The 12,838-nt window shown below is 51.0% G+C and overlaps 1 protein-coding gene across 2 annotated transcripts in view; it reads left to right on the forward strand.

The window, feature by feature from the left end:
• Nucleotides 1-3,568: 3,568 nt before the first annotated feature.
• Nucleotides 3,569-12,838, forward strand: part of Pald1 (phosphatase domain containing paladin 1) — a 59,580-nt gene continuing 50,310 nt past the window's right edge. For both annotated transcript variants that reach the window (XM_090346483.1, XM_090346485.1), the window contains exon 1: nucleotides 3,569-3,715. The gene's annotated coding sequence lies outside the window, so the exon portion shown is untranslated. The remainder of the gene's footprint in view (nucleotides 3,716-12,838) is intronic.

The following is a 12,838-nucleotide window of genomic DNA, read 5'->3' on the forward strand; positions in this document are numbered from 1 at the left end:
GCTGAGGTGAAGTCATTGACATTCAGAGATCCCCAGCTTAGGGGGAAGCTGCTGAGACGCGCCCTGCGGGGCCCACAAGACAGTGATGTGGTCACAGAGCCAAGCTATGTCGCCACCACCTCGGCACCACCTACTCCTTGGGCCTGGTGTTCCCAGCTCTGTTGGGCTGGGTGGGAAGTGGGGAGCTGAGCAGAACAGTAGGCCTGTTTCACATTGTTTGTCAAGTCACATCTTTGTTGGTTTAGACTCGGTCCACTCTTCTGTCTGTCAGAGAATCATTTGGGCCTGTCAGGAAATAACTCTTGGCTTGAGTTTTCCCATGAGAATCTGGGATTCCCATAGCTTATATTTTCTGCCTAAGGACTGAATTGGGGAGTCAGTCTGTCTGTCTGTCTCTTTCTTTAGCCCACTAACACTTGTTTTGAGGCCATCCTCCTGGAAGAGGAAGCTGAGGTGTGAGTACTGGGATTACTGATTATTCTTTGCAAGCGGCAGCACTTCTGATTCTGGACTGTGGTGGGGTGCTCTGTGGGCGACACACACACACACACACACACACACTCACACTCGTGAATCCTTGGACCTTCATACAAACATACAATTCATATCCCTGTATAAGTTCCTCCATGAGCAAAAAGTGCAGACTGCACATACACGTTCACCACAGCACACACCCATACAGGGTCCCCCAGCCTTCTCTAGGTAACAAGGTAGCGTTTCAGTATTGGAATGTACAGGATGTAGCATGGTGGGGGTGGCTAGGTGAGTGGGGATGGATTCTGAGCCTTCTGCTTTCTGAATTTCTGTTCTGGGATCCCTATATCTTTTTCTTAGTGGATTTTGGGCTTTGCTCCCAGCGCCTGGCCAGCATTTCAGAGCTTCTGCTGCCATTTGAAAGGCTCAGATTGGCTCTTCAAAGAGAAAAGAACCAGCTTCCTGATTTTTTTTCCCCTTCCAGAGCCAGGAGAAAAGACAGTGTGCCTCTTCCGTGTAGCTAAGCTGCTCTGTGAGCTTTTCTCTCTTACCATTTACCCATGGTAGGTGAAGCTAGTCCTCAAAGTTTTCAGGTTGTGGGTACCCCTCTTCCTATGGCCTCATGGCTGGTGCTGCAGGACTTGCTGCTTTGAGCAGGGACTCAGCAGACCCTGGAGGGGGAGGGAGGCTGGTAAGGCTGGCACTGTGCTTTACATGCAGTCTGTAGTCTGTCTCTGAGAAAATTCTAACAGACCCTTACGTCTGGGGTCTGTCTGTCAGCTGAGTCCTGAGGTTGGTAGCTGGGAACTAGAAGGCTGTGATCGTTGATGTTCCTGTGGACATCTCTGCTCTGGGCTTTTCTACTAGGTTCAACAGAAATATCTGCTGTGTACATGGTGAATACAAGGAATTAATGTGGCAGGCATGGACTGGGAACCAATAGATCAAAGATGTTTCCACCCTCAGACTACATGTGCATGCGGGTGTTGTGATTGTGTGTGTGTCCATCCATCATTCATTCCCTTACCTTCATCCTGCATCCTAGCCACAAGGAGCATACTGTCTTTTTTTTTTGCCAGTCGTGGGGCTTAAACCCGGGGCCTGAGCACTGTCCTTGGACTTTTCTCGACTAGAGCTCTACCACTTGAGCACCATTTCCAGCTTTTTTCTATGTATGTAGTACCAAGGAATTGAACCCAGGTCTTCTTGCATACTAGGCAAGCACTCCACCACTAGGCCAAACTCCCAGCCTAGAGCATACTGTCTTGGATGCATCAAGGAGTCAGGGACATCATTTGGGGCACCCAGTTGGGTGGGACATGGAGCAGGGGCAAGAGGAGGATGGAGGAGAATGATGCTCAAGGCATCATGATATAAAGGCATCAGGGCCTTTATCAGCTCACTGGCTCCTCAAACACCTCACCTAGAGAGGATGGGGCCTACTTACCCATGAAGAACTTGGCGATTAGCTTGTTTTATTTACCCTGTCTGCACTGGAGCACACAGTCAGTAAGCTTTGAGGAAAGCTCTGCTGGGACCCAAGGTCCCCTGGTTTCTTCAGACCCCTTCTTGGCTTTGCTCCTACCTTTACACATGGTGGGGCAGGAGGAGGTCTGAATAGGGCAAGTGGTCCTTGGGCTGGGTTTCCTGATACATTAAAATAGGGATAATGAGCCAGGTACTGAACCACCTGTAATCCAGTTACTTTGACGGCTGAGATCTGAGATCAAGGTTCAAAGCTAGCCCCAGCAGAAAAGTCTATAAGACTCTTGTCTCCAGTTAGCTGTCAAAAAGCCAGAAGTGGAGGAATGGCTTAAATGGTAGAACCACAGCCTTCAGCAAAAAAAGCTAAGGGGCAGCACACACACACACACACACACACACACACACACACACACACACACACACACACACAGAATAATAGTCAGCTATGTGAAATACTTGGAACCTAGGTGCTCAAGACCTGGGCAGGACTGACCTGATGTCGCCCCTGACTTTGAGCCTTCATCCTGGGCTCTCAGGCTCCTCAGCAGGTGGGACCTCCTCAACTAGCTCTGATTTGGGGTCAGCCAGGTAGTGACAGGTGAGGAAGAAGGATTGTTCCAGTGTGGAGTGGAGAGAGGGCGGAAGTGACTCATCAAACACAACAAAGCAGTTCTCCCACAGGGGAAGTGAGTGCCAACGTAGGTGCCCGCGGGGGCGCGTGAGCCCGGGTCGGTCTGGGCAGAGGGGCAGTGGGGCTGGGCTGAGGCCCACTACTAAGCAGAATAGAATGGCTGTTCGACCGGAAGGCCCCCTGGGGCACGTCACTGCTTGCAGTCACTGGGTCCCTTTCTCTTTGCAAGTTCCTGAGCGCCCTCTGGGCGCGTTTCCCTGGAAGTCTGGGGCTTAGAAGTCCACAGTTGATCTGGCAGTCTACTGTAGAGGGGGTTCGTCCTTGAACACCCGGAGTGGGTCGAACCCAGAGATGTCAATCGCCTAGCTCAAGCTGCGCTACCCAGGGACACCAGTTCGAATCCCGATGCTCGCCTCGTTCCCGCTGAGGCTCGGCCTGGCTTTAAAAAGCAGACGGTGGCGGGACGGAGAGGAGGGAAGCCGGCGTCGGGGAGGGGGGTGTGGCGCCCACAAGCGTTTGCATTTTTGAGGCTGGATGTGGGGCTTGGGTATCTTCCAGAAGGAGCCGAGCTCGGGACGAGGGAAGAGGAACTGACTTCTCGGGCCGCCTCCTCCAGCCGTGGGAGGAGGCAGGCCGGGAAGTTGGGCACAGCGGTTTCCAGCCCCGCTACTCCCGCGGCTCTGGCACGCCGAGCGCGCGCCGGGACTTGGGTGAGTGTGTCTTTAAATCCGAGCCCCTCGGTGGAGCGGCCGGGGCTCCGGCGGGCCGGGGCGGCGGCGGCGGGCGCGGTGATTGGCGGCCGGGCCGGGTCCGCCCCTGGCGTGGGGGGGACGCGGGCGCGGGGCTGCGGCGCGGCGCGCACTGGCCGAGCGCGCAGCGAACGGCGCGGGCTCGGCTCTCGCGCTTTCGCTCGGAGCCGGACCCGGCCCCCCCGCCCGCCTGCCCGCCCGCCCGCCGCGGGACCCGCCTCCGCCCCCGGATGGGCTAAGGAAGTCGGGGAGGTGGGGGATCCAGCCGGAACCCGCGCGGGGAGTGCCCCGCCGCTGCCTGACTCGGCGCCCGCAATCCGGGCGCGGCGCGCCGGCCACTGCTGCACGGATGCCCCCGGGAGCTGCGGGCTGGCAGGTACCGTCGCGCGTGGGCCCGGGGCGAGTTCGGGGAGGGCGGGTCCGAGGCACTACCCAGCCCCGGGGAGGAGAGGTTCTGCGACCCTCTCCCTGCTCCCCCAAACTCGCCCCGGGGCAGGCAGGAGCTCGTTGACTGAAGAGAGCGGTTCTCCAGGAGGTTGTACGAAGGGCTCTGGGCCGAACCCTTGCCCTGAGGTACCCCCTTGAATTGGGGGAGATATGGGCTGTCGACACCCCCACTTTCATGGCAAGGCCGAAAGCGTGGGCTTAACTGCGAGGTTCAGAGATGGCGTCTCCAGGCGCATCTGTAGGGCACTTGAGGCCCTTAGCGGGCACAGGTTTGATGATTGATTCTGTGGAGCCCTCTTTTTCTGTTCTGGGGAGGGGGGGAGGGAGAACCATCCTGTTTCAGATTCCGAGGCCAGGATGGTTAGAGTGCTATCCTGAGAAGTCAGACATGAGAGAAAAGCCCCTGGTCTGGCTCGGGAAGCTTGGGGCAACTCTACTATCCCCACCGGTCAGTCTCAGGCATCAGCCGCAGTGACTGAACACCTGTTGGATGCCAGGCTCTGGACCAGGCCTAGAGGGTTGGGATGGTGGGAAAACCCCCGACCATCTGTCCCCAAGTAGCTCAGCTCTACAGGGGGAAGACAAGCCAAACACAAGTCTTGCATGAAGAGTTTTGATGCCAGTCCTGATTGATGTCAGTAGAAATGCCAGGAAGGTCTGTGTCGTTGGTACACTGATGCAGGTGCCCCTGCCATAGGGGCATCAGGTAGCCTTCCTGGCTGCATCCTCACGCTCTTTTTTTCCTCTGGGTTGTCAGGACCTCCCTCTATTCCCAGGGCTCTGGAGAGCTGGGGAGATCCTACCTCTACTTCCAGATTTTGTTTTGGGGCCTAGAAACCCATTTGCTTTCACTGGGCACATTGAGCACAGGACTCTGCTAGCTGCTCCTGGATCCCTGAGGTTTGGGGGTTTTAAAGCCCTTGCTGTAGGAGATTAAGAAGCCAGCAGGAGGAAGTCCTCACTTCCTTTCTGAAGAGCTTCCATGACTGGGGGACAGAGAGGGGAGGCTGGAAGGCTGATGGGCCAGACGTGGTTTCCTGTGAGGGCAGACAGACCCAAGGTGGTGGGGTTTGCTCCTTTCCCTGGGGTTGGACTGTGTAGGGTGGAGCCTGGGTCTACTCTGAATTCTCTTCTTCCAGTGTCTGCAGTGTCTGCTGCTCAGCCCTTTGCCCGTTGTCCCTGGCAGAGCACCCTTTGTGGAAGTGGCAGTGCATGCCTGCCCTTGGTCTTGGGTTCTGTTCTGGGAGTGGGAGTTGCTGAGCATGCAGAAGCCCTTGGCCAGCATTGTGGTAACACACCCCACTCTCCTCCAACAGCTGCACACACAGACCAGGCCACCCAGACACAGGTGGGGAAGCCCACACCGGTACAGTCGTGATCGTGTGGGCAGAGACGGAGAGGAACTGGTTCTATGTGTAGGAGACCAGGCGTGGGAAGATGGTGTGGTGGACAGGCAGTGTAGAGACAAAGACATGTGTAGGGACAGTGGGGCCCACATCTGAGCTACAGATGTGTGTGGAAACAGATGTACACCATCCTGGGATTGGGATCTACCAATATGGGAGGCAGATGTGTCAGGTGGACCCACCACGGCACAGACATAGAGGTGAGCTGACCTAAGGACACCTGTACTCCCAGGGCAGATATTCAGAGGAGGTATCAGGGCCTGGGGAGGGGGCTGAGAGATGAAGTCCAAGGGACATTTGCTCTGCCATCACAGGCCCTACGTGTGATAACGGTGTTCAGACATTGTCCTGTTTGAGGTAGTGGTGAGACAAGGGCTCTTTTTTTTTTTTTTTGCCAGTCATGGGGCTTGAGCTCAGGGCCTGAGCACTGTCCTGGGACTTTTTCTCAAGGCCAGAGCTCTACCACTTGAGCCACAGCACCACCTCCAGCTTTTTTCTATGTATGTGGTACCGAGGAATCGAACCTGGGCCTTTGTGCCTGCTAGGCAAGCACTCTACCACTAGGCCAAACTCCTGGCCCAGTGGCTCTTAATTTTTAGACTCCCACTTTGGGGTTGACTTGAGGACCTTAATGAGTTCTATTTCCTGTTTTATATTGAGAGTCACCCTGTAAATTACAGAGTAGGGATTATGCCTAGGCACCAACAGGAGGGGGGTGTGTGCCTGCGCGTGCGAGTGCGCGTGCGTGCGTGCGTGCGTGCGTGTGTGTGTGTGTGTGTGTGTGTGTGTGTGTGTGTGTGTGTGTGGTTCCCCTGGGCCTGGTGTTTAAACTCTGAGCCTGGGCTGTGTCCCTGAGCTCCTTTTGCTCAATGGTAGCAGTCTTGAGCCATACCTCTACTTCCCAATTAATTCTGTGATTAATTGGAGATAAGAGTCTCACAGACTTTCCTATCTGGGCTGGCTTCAAACTGAAACCCTCAACTCTCAGCCTCCTGAGTAGCTAGAATTACCTACCTGCTGCCTGCATGAGTCACTGGCACCAACAGGAGTTTTATGTTTTTTTTTGATCTTTGATTATCCCCCCCTTTTGCATCTACCCAAAGTGAGGCCAGGTGGCCCCAGGATATCAGAAAAACCTGGCTGTTGGATTTACCTGCTAGACCCAGGCTTGCAGGTCTGACAGGTCTGGATCTTCTTGCTTCCCTTTCTGCAGATATGCAAATGGGTCTGTGATGAAAGCCACTGTCCCTGGCATGGGTGCCTTCCTTTCCTACCCTGACTTGGGTTGGGCAGGGGCCTTTCTAGACTAGCCTGGCAGCTTGGAGCCAGCCCAGATCCTTGATACAGTGTGCTACCAATTGCTTGTGTGACCTTGGCTTGTAACATGAAGCAAGTTACTTAATGTCTTATTGCCTCATCTTTAAGTGGGGCCAGTAACTCAGGCCCTTGGGGATGTTGGAGGGTTAATGGGTGAAAGTCTGTGGAAGCTGTGTGGCACTTGGTCAGCATGGGGGCACCCATCGGAGCCTCCTTGGTCACCAAGGCTTCTGAGCTTCCTCAGCAGCGAGGTGCCTGTTCTGGGGGTCTGGGGCCAAGGTTTGCAGGTTTCATTTGAAAGTTGGAGTATTTTGTTCTCTCAGCCCACCAGCCCCTCCTAGTCCTGCGGGACCTCCGGGCAGGGTCAGGAAATGGCAGGCTGGGTGTGTAGAACCTTGGGCCTGCTGCCTGCTGGGCCTCTGGGAGGGGAGCCAGTGGTTTGCTAAGAATAGCCCCAAATCATGGTTCTGGCTTTCCAGTGGACAGCCCTGCCTCTCCCCAACCCAGACCAAGGCTCTTCGCAGACAGCCTTTTCATGTTTCCTATAACTGGCATGTGGCACAGGGATGGGCTGGGAGCTGCTGGCTGGGCTGGCTGAGGGCCCTGCTCCCTTTCCCAGGCCTTTGTCTGAGACCTGGGAATGAGAAAGTGGGTGATCACTGGCTTTTGTAAAAATCCCCCAGTTCCTATTCTACCCAGAGCTTGTCTTGACAGCTGTGCCCCTGGCCAGCTTCCTATCTCCCCCCAAGGATACTGTCTGGGTCTGGATTCCTTTTCCTCTCTCCTTGGCTGTGTGGCCTTAGGCACAGACTTAATGCTTCAAGGATGAGAGGTGTCAGTACTTGATTTTTGGTCCTTGGCCTTGGGTTCCGTACGAGTTCAGGGGAACCAAATGTGGATTAGATTCTGCCCCTTCTAGGAGAAGAGTAAGGAATGAGTCACATACATGACACATACATGTGCTGCACCATATCCCACTCGTGTCCAGTAGGCCAGGTTGGTGGTGCCCATGGCTGGAGCTGGAGGAGGGCACAGTTTACCTGCAGCAAGATGACACATATGGGCATTGCAAGAAGGCCAGGAATTTGTAAATTTTCCACTGGGCCAAGGTGTGGATATTTTAGTGAGGGACACAGGTGGTCTAGGCTTTCTGTCCACCATGGTTCTTGCACACACCCTGCAGTTCTGGAAATGAGGTGTGTCTCTGCAGATCCTGGGGGATACCCAGAGAACAGGGCTTTTGGGAGTTCTGGGAGAAAAGGATGTGATGCTGAATTAACTGGGGATCCTATGAGACATGGTGGAGACTGGGTCTGGGGCCGTGCTGGGGGCAGTGGTGGGTGTCCTCAGATGACCTGGGACCTGACTAGTTGCTGTGTCTTGCTGAACTCCAGTCTATGCCAGTCCTCCAGGCTGTTCCACCCCGTGCTGCCCCTTCCTGGAGTCAAGGACAGGGATACTGGGAAGATTGTTTGGAAAACTCAAAGGGGAACATCTCCCTTTTTCCTTTTCCTGGAGCTGGATTGCCTCATGAAGGTGTTAACTCTTCTGCTGGTTATCAGAGGCTGGTAGATGTGTTCTCGTCAACTGCTACCCTGCAGTGACTGGGACCCCTGAAGTTGATACTCACCCCTCTGCTCCCCAGGGTAGCCTCCCGTCAGAGCTTCAGGACCCTGGTTGGCAGAGCCTTGCTTTTAGCCTGTGTGATTGTGGTTGTTTAACCTTAATCGTTACCATTTTCATGGTCCCACTTCAGTGTACCCAAATGCAGCCCTATCTGTTGGAGAAGCTTGGGATCTTCAGAGTTTCCACCAGTGCAGCTCTGCCTGGCCTACTCCAAGGTCTTTCAGCAAGCTCTTGTTTCCAGAAGCTAGGGAGAAAAAAAGCCCTGCTCAAGGTTGAGGTGGAATCCAGGGCTGGGGCATTTGGCTCAAGGGAAAGCCTACAGTGAGTCCCACCTCCCAGGGCCTCTGGATGGGGCCTAAGGCCTAGGGTAGTAAACTCTGGGCTGTCAGTTGGTTGGACCCCATTTTCTGTTTTTTTTGTTTTGTTTTGTTTTATTGTTTGTTTTTGTTTTCTCTTGGTCTTGCTTTTTAAAAAGAATTTCTTTCCATTAAGGTGAGATTCACTTGACATAAAGTTAACCTGTTTAAATGCAATGCATTTTCAGTGCTGTGCAGTTCATTCACAGTGTTATGTAACCAACCTTCCTTCCTTCCTTCCTTCCTTCCTTCCTTCCTTCCTTCCTTCCTTCCTTCCTTCCTTCGTTGCTGTGTCTGAGCTCTTCAGCTTAAGGCTAGTGCTTTACCACTTGAGCCACAGCACCACTTCCTACAACACTATTTCTGTTGAGCTCCAAAACACATTTGGCATTCCAAAAGAAAACCTGCACTTAGCAATTATACCCCATTCCCTTCCCTATCTTATTAAAAAAAAACCCCAAGAAACAAAAATAGTTGTTAATTGAAGAATATACACTATGAAATCTATACCCACTATTCATTTATTTATTTTTGCCAATTCTGGGACTTGAACTCAGGGCCTGGGCTCTGTCTCTGAGCTTCTTCTGCTATCACTTGAACCACAGTGTGACTTCTGGCTTTTTTCTAAATAGTTTATTGGAGATAAGAATCTTATGGACTTTTCTGCCCAGACTGGCTTCATATCTCAGCCTCCTAAGTAGCTAGGATTGCAGATATGAGCCACTAGCCGTCAGCAATTTGTCAATACTGGGTTTATATAGAACCCCATTTTATCCTCCTATTAATAACTCTGAACCTCTACCACCATGCCTGACTAGTTTGTTGAGATGCAGTCTTGCTAACTTTTTACTTGGGCTTGCTTGGAACTCTCTGGTCCTCCCGTTTTGTCTCCCTAGTAGACAGGTTTGTAGATAGATAGTAGTGTGAACCCCAGCTAGGTACATAGTTTGTTGTTTTTTTTTAAATGTGTGTGTGTGCATGCGTGTGGGTAGGTGGTCATGGGTTTGAAATCAGCCTGGGCTCATGTCCCTGAGCTCTTCAGCTCAAGGCTATTGCCCTACCTCTTGAGCCACAGTCCCACTTCCCCTTTTCTAGTGATTAATTGGAGATAAGATTCTCATGGACTTTAGTGCCCAGGCTAGCTTTGAACCTGGGTCCTCAGATCTCAGCCCCCTGAGTAGCTAGGATTACAGGAGTGAATGAACCACCTTACCCGGCTTAGTTTATTCTATTTTTATTATGGAATATTATTGCAGTGTGTGGAATGTGTTATAGTAAGCTCAGTTTACTTGTGGATTTATTTATTTATTATTTATTTGCTTACTTTTTGTGCCATCCTGCGACCTTAACTCAGGGCCTAGGAACTGTCTCTGAGCTTTTGTGTTCATGGCTAGTGCTCTACCACTTTGAGGCCATGGCTGGCCTTTTTTAGTTAATTGGAGATGAGTGTCTCATGGACTTTCCTGCCCAGGCTGGCTTTAAGTTAGGATTCTCAGAGCTCAGCTTCCTGAGTAGCAAGGATTATGGGCATGAGTCACTGATGCCCAGTATTATTTGTGGATTTACCAGACAAAGTTTTTGACCAAGTGTAGTCAAAAAATTACCAAAAAAAGTCAAAAGAAATTTCAAAACCCAAAAGGTTAAATTGTGCAGCAGAGTTGATGCGGGGTTCTCAGTCGTTGCCATATATGCTCAGTTGTGTCCATACCATTTTGTGATCTGCTTAATGTTTCTTTGTCTTTAATTTTGTGAAAATATAGTATTCCCCCTCCTCCCCCCCAAAAAAAGCAAATGGTGCCTGAAAAGCAAGGTAATAAATAAAAGTAATGGTGAGTCTTCCAGCCCCTAGAGGACATGAGAGCTTAATGTAAGTGATAAAATGACAATGTGGAGTTGTTGAAAGGCTGCATGTTGTTAGGCTAGTGGAGAAGGAGTAAAGCATCTGTAGCGTTCGCAATAAGAACAAGAAGAAAGATGGAGTTTTGGTGGGCAGTATTCTTGTGAATGTCAGTGATTTATTTTATTTTTTGCCAGTCCTGGGCTTGAATTCAGGACCTGCGAATTGTCCTTACGCTTTCTCCAGGCTAGAGCTTTACCGTATACTTGAACCACAGAACCGCTTCTGGCTTTTTCTATGTATGTGGTACTGAGGAACTGAACCTGGGTCTTTGTGCATGCTAGGTAAGCACTCTTATCACTAGGCCAAACTCCTAGCCTGAATAGCTGTGATTTTTGTTTCACGTTAAAGATGCTCAGGGCTGGTGTTGGTATAGCGGGGATGAATTAGAGGGTTTTAAGAGTATTGAACTCTGGATCTTGAGCACTCTTGGCCACATAGCCATGGATACGATGCCAAGGGTCTAATATGAGGTAAAAGTAGAAAGTAGTTATCTTTATGAAAGATTCAAGTAGCAGCTTCAGGGAGAGAAAGCAAAATGTAGAATTCCCCTTTCCAGGCCTTCTGTCCTGTCTCCTTCCCAAAGGAGATGCTACAGCTTGGCATTTTCCCTGTACATCTACCTGGATTGTGGTCTTTGACCTGGGACTGTTAAAGAAGGTGCTACCAGGCATGGTTGTGAGACCTACTTTTTCCATTTGGCCATGGTCTTAGAGATCCCCTCAATCCTCCCCTCTCCCCCCTACTGAGATGGGAACCTGTAGCTTGTGAGCAAGCTTTGAGGGGCTGAGATGGGGGCTTCCTGGAGTTGGTAAGTTGAGAATTTAGAATAGGTTTCTAGAGGAGGGAGACATTAGAACAGAAGCCATCAGCCTCTCCAAAATAGCTGGGGAATCTGTGCTGGGTAGGGGTTGGGGGGGAAAGTTGGTGGCTTTGGGTCTTCCCCTCCTCCTCTTCTTGATCCCCTGCAGCCAGCAGAGGCTTGCTCTTCCTGTCTCTGTGAAGTGTTGCTGGAAGCAAGGGGCCCAACAGAGGCGGTTTGTTAGCTCTACAGAAGGGCTTTGGGACTGTGCAAGAAGGGAGGACTCCTCTTTACTGCTTGCTTGCTGGAAGCCCAGGAAGTCCTTGCTGAGAACTCTTTGCTAGGTAGAAGTGTGCATGGTGCTAGCCTTAGTGACAGCAGTCCTTTCCTCTGTGTGTGTGTGTGTGTGTGTGTATGTGTGTGTGTAGGTGTGTATATGTATACACGCCTGAGTCTGCCTCCAGAGGAAGGGGCTGCACTCAGATATTTGTATTCACAGCTTCCCTGACCCTTGCTTAAGTCTTACAGGCTTTGAGTTCCTGTTATCTATTTACTCCTTGATTGTGCCATGCATATCCACATCCACATGAAACCTGTTCCTGTGTGTTTTTGACACTGCTTGTTTCCCTTGTTTTTATTTTTTATTTTTCCTAATTTAAGAATTCCAAGTAGTATGTGAACCTTGTGCTATGAGGCGAATCCCGGGAGCCTTCCTTCTGGTGGTGATGGCACAGGCAGCCAGCTGGGGTTGCCTTGCCACCCAGGGTCTCAGGGACCCCATAGCAGGGAGGAGAAGAGTGAAGCCCTGGGAGGGAAGCTATTTTCCTGGGAATTCTCCAGCCTTTTGCTGCTCTAATGAGTGTAATATGTGAGACCTCCCCTATCTAAACATAACTGTTTAAAAGCATACAGTTCAGTATATTCAGCTCTTAGTATATTTAGTGTAGAGCTGTGCATCTATCATGTTTTACCATCTCCTAAAGATACTCTGTACCCACTGATAGCCATAGGCTGGCGAGCCACTGTGTGCTTTCTGTCTTTGTTGATACATCATATAAGTGTATTCATATGTGCTTTTTATGGACTTTCTTTTATAAATTTTTTTTGCCAGTTCTGGGCTTGAGCTCAGGGCCTGAGCACTGTCCTTGGGCTTTCTCAAGGCTAGAGCTCTACCACTTGAGCCTCAGCACCATTTCCCGCTTTTTTCTATGTATGTGGTACCAAGGAATCGAACCCGGGTCTTCGTGCATGCTAGGCAAAGCACTCTACCACTAGGCCAAACTCCCAGCCTGGATGTTCTTTTAAAGAAAAGTAGCCCTTCACTTGTGGTTTCCATTATTCATATTTGAATATAATTGTGTTCCTCATTCTTGGACTTTAATAGGATTTTTAATTATTATTATTATTACTAGTAGTAGTAGTAATAGTAATATTTAGTTATAAAACAAACAGGGTGCTGGGTATGGAGCTCAGTGGTAGAACCCTTGCCTAGAATGTGCCAGGATGACTCTAGCTTGGGTCCCTAGTACGTGACAATACAAAACCCATGAAATACCAAGGGAATCAAAAAGCCACTCCCTTTCTAGTGGGCAGTGCTGGTATCTTTGGAAGGACCTTGGCTGCCATTGGAATTTCTGGTGTTGATGGC

Source organism: Megascapheus bottae, chromosome 15 (assembly GCF_031878675.1).
Source record: "Megascapheus bottae isolate mThoBot1 chromosome 15, mThoBot2.hap1, whole genome shotgun sequence".
Classification (NCBI taxonomy): domain Eukaryota; kingdom Metazoa; phylum Chordata; class Mammalia; order Rodentia; family Geomyidae; genus Megascapheus; species Megascapheus bottae.